We start from the raw sequence: 10,476 nt of genomic DNA on the forward strand, positions 1-10,476 counted from the left end.
CTTTGTTATTTTTCTATCTGGATGATTTTTTTTTAATTATGTTATGTTAGTCACCATACAGTACATCATTAGTTTTTGATGCAGTGTTCCATGATTCATTGTTTGTGTATGACACTCAGTGCTCCATGCAATATGTGCACTCGTTAATACCCATCACAGAGCTAACGCATCCCCCCACCCCCCTCCCCTCTAAAATCTTGAGTTTGTTTCCTGGAGTCCATTGTCTCTCATGGTTCACCTCCCCCTCCAATTTCCCCCCCTTCATTTTTCCCTTCCTTCTCCTAATGTCCTCCATGTTATTCCTTATGTTCCACAAATAAGTGAAACCATATGATAATTGACTTTCTCTGCTTGACTTATTTCACTTCGCATAATCTCCACCAATTCCATCCATGTTGATGCAAAAGTTGGGTATTCATCCTTTCAGATGGCTGAGTAATATTCCATTGGATATATGGACCACATCTGCTTTATCCATTCATCTGTTGAAGGGCATCTCGGCTCTTCCCACTGTTTGGCTATTGCGGACATTGTTGCTATGAACATTGGGGTGCGTATGGCCCTTCTTTTCCCTACATCTGTATCTTTGGACTAATGCCCAGTAGTGGAATTGCTGGGTCATAGGGTAGCTCTACTTTTAACTTTTTGAGGCACCTCCAAACTGTTTCCCAAAGTGGCTGTATCAACTTGCATTCCCACCAACAGTGTAAGAGGGTTCCCCTTTCTCCACAACCTCTCCAATGTTTGTGTTTCTTGCCTTGTCAATTTTTGCCATTCTAACTAGTATAAGGTGGTATCTCAATGTGAAGGGATGGAGAACCATTTTTCATGCCAATGGATTTCAAAAGAAAGCTGGCGTAGCAATTCTCATACAAGACAAATTAGATTTTAAGCTAAAGACTGTAGTTATAGGTACAGAAGGACACTATATCATGCTTAAAGTGTCTATCCAACAAGAGGATCTAACAATTGTAAATACCTATGCCCCCAACATGGGAGCAGCCAACTACATAAGCCAACTGTTAACCAAAATAAAGAGACATATTGATAATAATATGTTAATAGTAGGAGACTATTAACAGGAAAATCATCTAAGCAGAAAATCAACAAAGAAACAAGAGCTTTGAATGACACACTGGACCAGATGGACCTCATAGATATATACAGAAGATTCCACCCTAAAACAACAGAATACTCATTCTTCTCAAGCACACATGGAACTTTCTCCAGAATAAACCACATACTGGGTCACAAATCAGGTCTCAACTGATACCAAAAGATTGAGATTATTCCCTGCATATTCTCAGACCACAGTGCTTTGAAACTGGAACACAAACACAAGAAAAAAATTGGAAGAAATTCAAACACTTGGAAGCTAAAGACCATTCTGCTTAAGAATGTTTGGGTCAACCAGGAAATCAAAGAACTTAAACAATTCAGGGAAACCAATGAGAAGGAAAACACATCAGTCCAAAACCTATGGGATACAGCAAAGGCTGTATGGGATCATCCCTAATCTGGGGAATGAAACAAACATTCAAGTCCTAGAGGCAGAGAGGACCCCTCCTAAGATCAAGGAAAACAGGCCATAGGTCCAAAACCTATGGGATACAGCAAAGGTCCTAAGGGGGAAATACATAGCCATCCAAGCCTCACTCAAAAAAATAGAAAAATCCCCAATTCACCAACTAATTTTACACCTTAAAGAACTGGAGGAAAACAACAAATGATGCCTAAGCCATGCATTAAAAGAGAATTAAGATTAGAGCAGAGATCAATGAACTAGAAACCAGAAATTCAGTAGAGCAGATCAATGAAGCTAGAAGCTTGTTCTTTGAATTAGTAAGATTGATAAACCACTAGCCAGACTTATCCAAAAGAAAAGAGAAAGGATGCAAATTAATAAAATTATGAATGAAAGGGGAGAGATCACAACTAATACCAAGGAAATAGAAACAATTATTGGAAATTATTATCAACAACTCTATGCCAATAAATTAAGCAACCTGGAAGAAATGGATGCCTTCCTGGATACTTATAAACTACCAAGACTGAAACAGGAAGAATTTGACAACCTGAATAGACCAATAACTAGTAACAACATTGAAGCAGTGATCAAAAACCTCCAAAAAACAAGGGTCCAGGACCTGTTGGATTCCCTGGGGAATTCTACCAAACATTCAAAGAAGAAATAATACCTATTCTCCTGAAGCTGTTTCAAAAAATAGAAACAGAAAGAAAACTTCCAGACTCATTCTATGAGGCAAGCATTATCTTGATCCCCAAACCAGGTAAAAACCCCATCAAAAAGGAGAATTTCAGACGATTATCCTTGATGAAAATGGATTCCAAAATTCTCAACAAAATCCTAGCTAATAGGATCCAACAGTACATTAAACGGGTCATCCACCACAACCAAGTGGGATTTATTGCCAGGATGCAAGGGTGTTTCAACATTCACATATCAATCAAGGGTGTTTCAACATTCACATACACATTAATAAGAGGAGAGAGAAGAACCATATGGTCCTCTCAATTGATGCAGAAAAAGCATTTGACAAAATACAGCATCCTTTCCTCATTAAAACTCTTCAGAGTGTAGGGATAGAGGGAACATTCCTCAAGTTCATAAAAACCATCTATGAAAAGCCCACAGCGAATATCATCCTCAATGAGGAAAAGCTGAGAGCCTTTCCCTTAAGATCAGGAACACGACAAGGATGCCCACTCTCGCCACTATTGTTCAACGTAGTACTAGAAATCCTAGCAACAGCAATCAGACAACAAAAAGAAATAAAATGTATTCAAATTGGCAAAGAAGAAGTCAAACTCTCTCTTTTCGCAGACGACATGATACTTTATGTGGAAAACCCAAATGACTCTATCTCTAAATTACTAGAACTCATCCAGCAATTCAGTAATGTGGCAGGATACAAAATCGATGCACAGAAACCAGTTGCTTTCCTATACACTAATAATGTAATTGTAGAAAGAGAAATTAAGGAATCGATTCCATTTAGAATAGCACCAAAAACCATAAGACACCTTGGAATAAACCTAACCAAAGAGGTGAAGTATATATTTTCGTATCTCGATGATCTATCCATTGATATGTTTGGTGTCTTCATCTGTTTCTATTGGTGTCAAAGTTCCATACTCTTCCTGTATTACTATAGATGTTTTTTTTCCTTTTTATGTTAATAGTTGCTTTATGAATTTGGGTGCTCCCATGTTGGGTACATAAATATCTTCTTGTTTGACTATTGTGATTATCATTATGTAGTGTCTTTCTTTGTTTCTTGTTACAGTATTTGTTTTAAAGTCTATTTTTTCCAGTATTGCTATCCTTTCACTTCCATTTGCATGTTAAATGCTTTTCTTATTATCATTTTGATTTCAGCCATCATGTGTCCTTAGGTCTTAAGTGAATCGGTTGAAGCCAGGATATAGATGGGTCTTGGTTTTTTATCCATTCAATCACCTTATGTGTTTTAATTGAAGCATTTCATCCATATACACAAAGTAATTATTGATAGGGATGCACTTACTGCCATTTTGTTTCTTGTTTTATGGCTTTTTTTTTTTTTTTAGTTCTCTGTTCTTTCCTTCCCTTTTCATGTGGTTTTATGGTTTTTATAGTGATATGCTTGACTTCCATCTCCTTTATTTTTTGACAAGTTTTTGATTTGTAGTTACCATTAGGCTTATATATAACATTCTATGCATATAGTAATTTATATTAAATTGATGGCCACTTAAGTTTGAACTATTTTAAATGTACTAATTTTTTAACACTGCCCCCTACATTTTATGCATGTTTTCATTTTAACATCTTTATACTGTGAATGCCTTAACAGATTTTTATAGATATAATTTTACCAATGTTGTGCCTTTTTTTTTTTTTTAACTTCTACTTAACAATTTTCCTTTCCACTCAGAATCTTCTTTAACATTTGGTAAGGCTGGTTTAGTGGTGATGAGTTCCTTTTACTTTGTCTAGGAATTTTTTTTTTCTCTCTCTCCTTCTGTTCTGAATGATAGCCTTGCTGGATAGAGTACTCTGGTTGCCATTTTTGTTTTTGTTTTTTCTTTCAGCACTTTTACTATATCATGCCACTTTCTTCTGGCCTGCAAAGTTTCTGCTGAACAATCCACTGATACCCCTATGGGGTTTCCCTTGTACTTAACTGTTTTCTTTTCCTCCTTTTAAAATTCTCTCTTTATCACTACTTTTTGCCATTTTAAATATTATCTGTCTTGGCGTGTACATCCTTGGGCAATTTGGGGGGGGGGTCTCAGTTCTTCTTGGATCTGGATGTTTGTTTTCTTCAAATAAATTTTATGCCCCCTTTTCTCTCTTCTGGGATTGCTATAATGTGAATGTTACACTTTATTATGTCACCAAGTCCCTTTAATCTATTTTCTTTTTTATTTTTTTCTTTCTCTTGTTCAGCTTGTTTTTCATTACTCTGTCCTCCAAGTCACTCACCTGTTCTTCTGCTTCCTCTTGTCTAATATTTATTCCTTCTGGTGTAAATTTCGGTTACTGAGATCTTAATTTCTGGTTGGTTCTTTTTTATGTTTTCTACCTCTTTGTTGAGTGTCTCACTGAGGTCCTCTATTCTTTTCTCAAGTCCAGTGAATATCTTTGTGACCATTACTTTAAATTCTCTGTCAGGCATATTACTTATTTCAGGTTTTTTGGGGTTCTTTTTGTTGTTGTTGTTTGTTTGTTTTAGCTCTCCTGCTTTGATTTTATCTTGTTCTTCCATTTGGGACATATTCCTCTATCTCCTCATTTTGTCTCTCTTCATCTGTTTCTCTATGGCAGAATTTCAGCTATGTCTCCTGCTCTTGATAGTAATGGCCTTATCAAGAAGAGGTCCTATAGTGTTCTGCAGTGCAATGTCCCCTGTTCATGAGAACCTGGTACTTCAGGGGTGTCTCCCTTGTGCATTGTGTGTGCCCTACTATTGTGGCTAAGCCTCATTTGCCTTCAGTCCAGCCATCTGCAATGCCTTTCTTGGCCTGTCATAGGCAGGGTTTTTTTCTGTGTTGTTAGTGGGCCAGTCTAAGGCAGCTTTGGGCTTGTTAGGTTAGACGTGGTGTTTGCCAGAGCTGTAGTGGCACCCAACTACAGATGCTCTCCTTGTGTTGTCTTTTGAGAAGGTTTCATTGGTGGGTGGGGCCTGGAGTCAGAACATATGTTTGCCCTATCCTAACTGTTGGGGATGCAGTCAAACCATTGTGTGGGGTTTCCTTCCCCTCTCCTTGGGTCAGGAGTCACTTTGGGGTGGTTCTTGCCCTGTTGGGGCTCCTTGCACATGCCATGTTTGTGGTGCCACTTTGATGGTCTCTTGTCAAGAGTATGTTGGATAGGTTGGGTCTTCAAGAGAATATAGGGCAGGGCGCATGGTGCCATTAAGGTCCATGCAGGTCCACTGTAGGTGGAAACTTGCAGCCACCCTGGAAAATACCTTCTGGGGCTGGGCTGGAGGGGACAGATCTGCAGAAGAGCATGGGGGCATGGTACACTCTTAGCAAGCTAGGTGAAGAGTGTCTGCTCTGCCCTGGTCTGTGTATCTAGGCTGGAGGGTGAGGAAGAGAAATGGTGCTCGCCAGCTCTTTTGTTCTTAGATGTCTCCTGAAGATCCCTACTCTTCCAGCATACACTCTGAGATTAGTAAACAAATCTCCCTCTCATATACCCCAAGTATTTTTCAAACTGCTGCTTCTATGCTGTATCTCAGCAGAACTGTTGTGCTGTCCCATTAAGGGCAGCAACTCAGTTTCCTATCACTTCCTGGCTCTACAAGAGCCAAGCTGGCTGATTTTTAAAGTTCCAGGTATTCCGTCCCACTGATAGTAAGAACTTGTGAGGTTATGTCACTCTGGTTTTCAAAGCCAAATGTTATAGGGATTCGTCTTCCTAGTGATGGTTCTTCATGCCTTGTGTGGGGTCTGCTCCTCTCCCCTCTCCACGCTTGAAGCCTCCCTCCCTCCTTCAGACAGTCCCATGGGCCAATTTGTCTCCCAACTACATCTCCATCCTTACTCCATTTTTCGATGTGACCTCATTACATTAAGCTGTGGAGAGTCTGTTCTTCCAGTGTTTGGGTCATTTTCTGCATTATTTATACTGATGTGGATGTTTTCTAGCTGTATCCATGGGATGGGGTAAGCCTATGATCCTCCTACTCCACCATCTTCCCTGGAAGTTCTAACTTTCATAAATGCTTTCAACTGAGACACGCTATTTTTTTAATATAGAGCATTTTAGAAGTAAAGTGGAATATTACAAAAAGCAAGCACATCAACCATTTTGACCAGGAAAACAGTTAATATGTAGAAGAATAAGAAGTACCATAGAATAGATAGATAGAATAGAAATAGTAAAGTGAGGAGAATGTACTGGGAATTTAATTCTTTTTCAGATTTTACCCTTTATATCCCCCACACACTTCCCTGATATTTTCACACTACAAAAAATGAGTAGATGGTCATCTGTAGGGGAAAAAAAGTCATATTTTGACAACAATTTTAGTAATATTTTGTATTTGGTGTTATTATAAAACATTTACTAAAAACTCACAATTTACTAGATGGTAGTCATATAGAACTAACAGAGCAATGAGAGACAAAATTTATTGGGACCTTAATGGATTTATAGGAATTCAAAGTTACACAGCAAGGACTGAGTGTCACAAAAGATAGCATTGATTGGCTGCTGCAGCACCATCTCACAGGGGTCATTTGCCTTGGTGAGTTCACTAGAATCCAGGCCATGGCCTTCAATCTTAGACGTCTACAGCCTGATCTTGGTTATGTCCCAGAATTCATCCAAATTCAGGAGGTGAAATTATGCTGATTATATCATAAGACTGAAAGATATAAACACAGAAGGAGAATTTATTAATTTATATTGAGAAATGCAAGTATCATACAGGTCAGATATGACTGTTGAGAAGATAACACACTTTCCCTTCTAGGTGGATTACAAGAAAAACAGAATTATTAGAGCATTTCTTCACAAACATAAAATGTAAGGCATAGGATGCTGGTAACTGGCATCTTGCTTTATATCTGATGAGTCTGACTGCACAGTGAAGATTCATCTGTCACATAGACCAGATCTTTCCATCACCCTAGGAGTTTTTCCTTAAGAAAAGTGCTGGAATGTCTTTCTCTGTGTTTCTCATTTTTATAGGCTTCCTTAACTGATCAGCTGGCCCCATGTTGACCCTCTTAGCCTTCAACATATTCTTATGTTCCTTAGAAGAGCTGTATTTATTTTTTTAAGATTTTATTCATTTATTTGTCAGAGAGAGAGGGCACAAGCAGGAGGAGTGGCAGAGGGAGAAGCAGGCTCCCCGCCGGGCAAGGAGCCCAATGCAGGACCCAATTCCAGGATCCTGGGATCATGACCTGAGCCAAAGGTAGACCCTTAACCGACTGAGACACCCAGGCATCCCATATTTATTTACACAAGTGATACATGAATATAATGGAACTGTATATAATCCAAACACCATACACAAAACTTTTGCCAACAAACTTCTGCCTTTCTTCAGTCTATCTCCAGAAGACAACACAAGTATAAGTTCTTCCTAGACTTTTCTTTATGCGTTTAAATGTACACAGCAATAGTATTTACAGTAATATAAAGCTTTAGATAAGAGGTTTTGAATATAAGTTAAATCATACCATACTTACTATTCCGCTAATTGTTTTGATCCACTTAATGTCACAATGATTTTCTGTATCAAAATATAACTTTCCCAATATTTCAACTGCCTCACGATATTACATTGCATAACAGAATAATTTATTTAGCATTCCTCTCTTAAAAAGCACTTAGTATACATACAACTTTTCTTTATTGCAAACAACAAAGTGTATTTATTCATATGTAGGAATGTTTTCATAGTTTTCATAAATAAAATATGTATTAAAGAGCATACACATTAAAGTTTTGATATTATATTGTATTAAAAATTACACTCTCATAGACAGTGTATATTTCACCACATTCTTCTTAAAACTGAAGATTATGAAGACTTTGATTATTGGAAGTATGACTGGCTAAAAGTGGTATCTCATATTGAATGATATTTCCATGATAGTCACGAAATCAATTTATTATTGGACATTCATATTTTGAACTTCTAAGAACTCTCTTTTTCTATTGAGTTATTTGTGTTTTTGTATTACTATATTAGTGTTTTGTACATTTTGGAAACTAATGTATCCATAATATGTCTTTGAAGTGTTATCACATTGTATACAAATTGTTTTCTAAGTTTGTTTATGATGTCTCTGATCATAAAAGTTGAGTGTTGTATATAAAAATATTTTATTTTCAAGGTAATAGATATTCAAACAAGGGAAACAATGTGAAATGTATAAAGATATTAATAATATCTCCCAACAAACTCCCTTCCCAATTTCCAAGGTTAACAAATGTTGAAAGTCTGAGGTGGTAGTGACATCAGCAAGTTGACAGTATAGAAGTTTCCAATGCTCCTCCCCTCACAGAAACATCAATTTGAGTGGCAATCCATACAAAAACACACCTTTCCAGGAGCTGAAGGTTCCAGGTGAGGGATTAAAGCACCAGGGTGGAGTACAGACATAGAAAAAGATGCACTAAAAAGGGTAGCAAAGACTCTCAAATTACCCCGAAATGATGGCAGCCTAGCACAGAGACACTGTTCCCATGGAGGAAAGAGAGTTACATGAATACCTGAATTCACTACGGACCCAATCATAAGGCCTAAATCAGTGCCAGGCCAGCCCCCATGGCCCCAGGCACCAGGTAGGTTCCCAAGGACCCAGGTACCTAGCCCACTCTAGTGCCAAGGTGGCCCACAAAGACACAGGACCCAGACAAGCTCCTAGAGACCCAGTCTCCTGGCCCACCACAGCACCTTGTCAACCCCTGTGGACACACCCTCCAGACCACTTCCCAGAGACACAGCCTCTAGACCATCTCCTGCTGCACAAGGCACCAAGCTTCTCTTAGCATCAGATAGGGTTTCATGGACCTAGAACCTGACCCTCCACTGTGCCAGGCTGGTCCCCAGAAACCTAATGTCAAAACCCACCCCATGATATGGTAGCCCCCATGGACCCAGACTTTTGACTGGCTCCTCTTGCTCCCGACCCACAAACTGCCCTAGCACTGGGCAAGCCCCATCAGAATCAGCTACCAAACAACCTCTTGTGGAATCTGGGTCCCAACCACACCCAGCACCAGGCCATCCCCTGCAGATCAAATCACTAAGCCATCACCTGCAGTCCTAGACTCCTGGCTAATGCCATGGCTCTGGGTTAACCACAGCACCAGGCTTGCCCCCAGAAGATCTAGGCTCTAGGCCAGCTCCCAGGCTGATGGTCAGCCCCAGTGCTAGGCCAAATATCAAAGACACAGACTCTAGTGTGGTTCCTATTAACCTAGAATCCTGACGCCCTTTACAGTGGACCCCGACACCAGGCCCACCCATCATACACAAACACCAGTCCATTCCCAGGGACACAGGTTCCAGGTCAATCCCTCTAGACCCAAGCACTAGGCCTGGAGAATCAGACCTGTCTGCTGGAGGACTCCACCTGCAAGACTACCCAAGACTCCACTAAAAGGGCCAACCAGAATCTCTGAACAGGTTGACTGGTAAAGAGATTTTCTTGCAAAAGGAAGTATGTAAAAAATAGAAGAGATGCTTACTTCTTCAAATGCACAGGCACCAATACAAGGCCACAAGAATCACAAATCATTAAAGAAACATAATAGCAACAAAGGAAACTAATATAGTGCCTCTAAAGAAATGGAAATCTCTGAATTGTCAGATCAAGAATTCAGAAGAATCCTCTTAAAGAAATTTACAGAACTATAAGACAACACAATAGACAACTAAATAAAATTAGGAAAACAATTCATGAAAAAAAGTGAAAAGTTCAACAAAGACATAGAAAACTTAAAAAAAAAAAAAAAAACAGGAACCAGAGCTAAGATGTCAGCATAGTAAGGAGGACCCTAGGGTAGCCTCATCCTTCAAACACAGCTAGATAACTATAAAATCATTCTGAATACCCAAGAAATTGACCTGTGGACTGGCAGAGCAAACTGCACAACCAGAGGTGGAGAGAGGCCACATAGAGGAAGGTGGAGACAAGGATTTGGGGAGAAACAGATCACTGGAGCTGTGTTGGGGAGAAAGGCCTAGTCTAAGAGAAAGGCAAAAGAGAGTGGAGCACACAGGGATATGCACAAGAAGAACACTTCCCCAAAGCCATTGGCTGGGAAAACGAGGGAGGCTGACTTTCATAAGTTTTTGTAACCAGTAGGGCTCAAAGACTGGAGTTTTAAAGGTCTGTGGGCTTGGCTGGGATTGAGACTTGAGGGCACTGCTCTATTCCCAGGAAAGAGGGCAGGCAAGCAACCCTGGAGCACACGGTACAATCTGAGGATTGACTAAG

Source organism: Phoca vitulina, unplaced genomic scaffold, assembly GCF_004348235.1.
Source record: "Phoca vitulina isolate PV1807 unplaced genomic scaffold, GSC_HSeal_1.0 scaffold124, whole genome shotgun sequence".
NCBI lineage: Eukaryota > Metazoa > Chordata > Mammalia > Carnivora > Phocidae > Phoca > Phoca vitulina.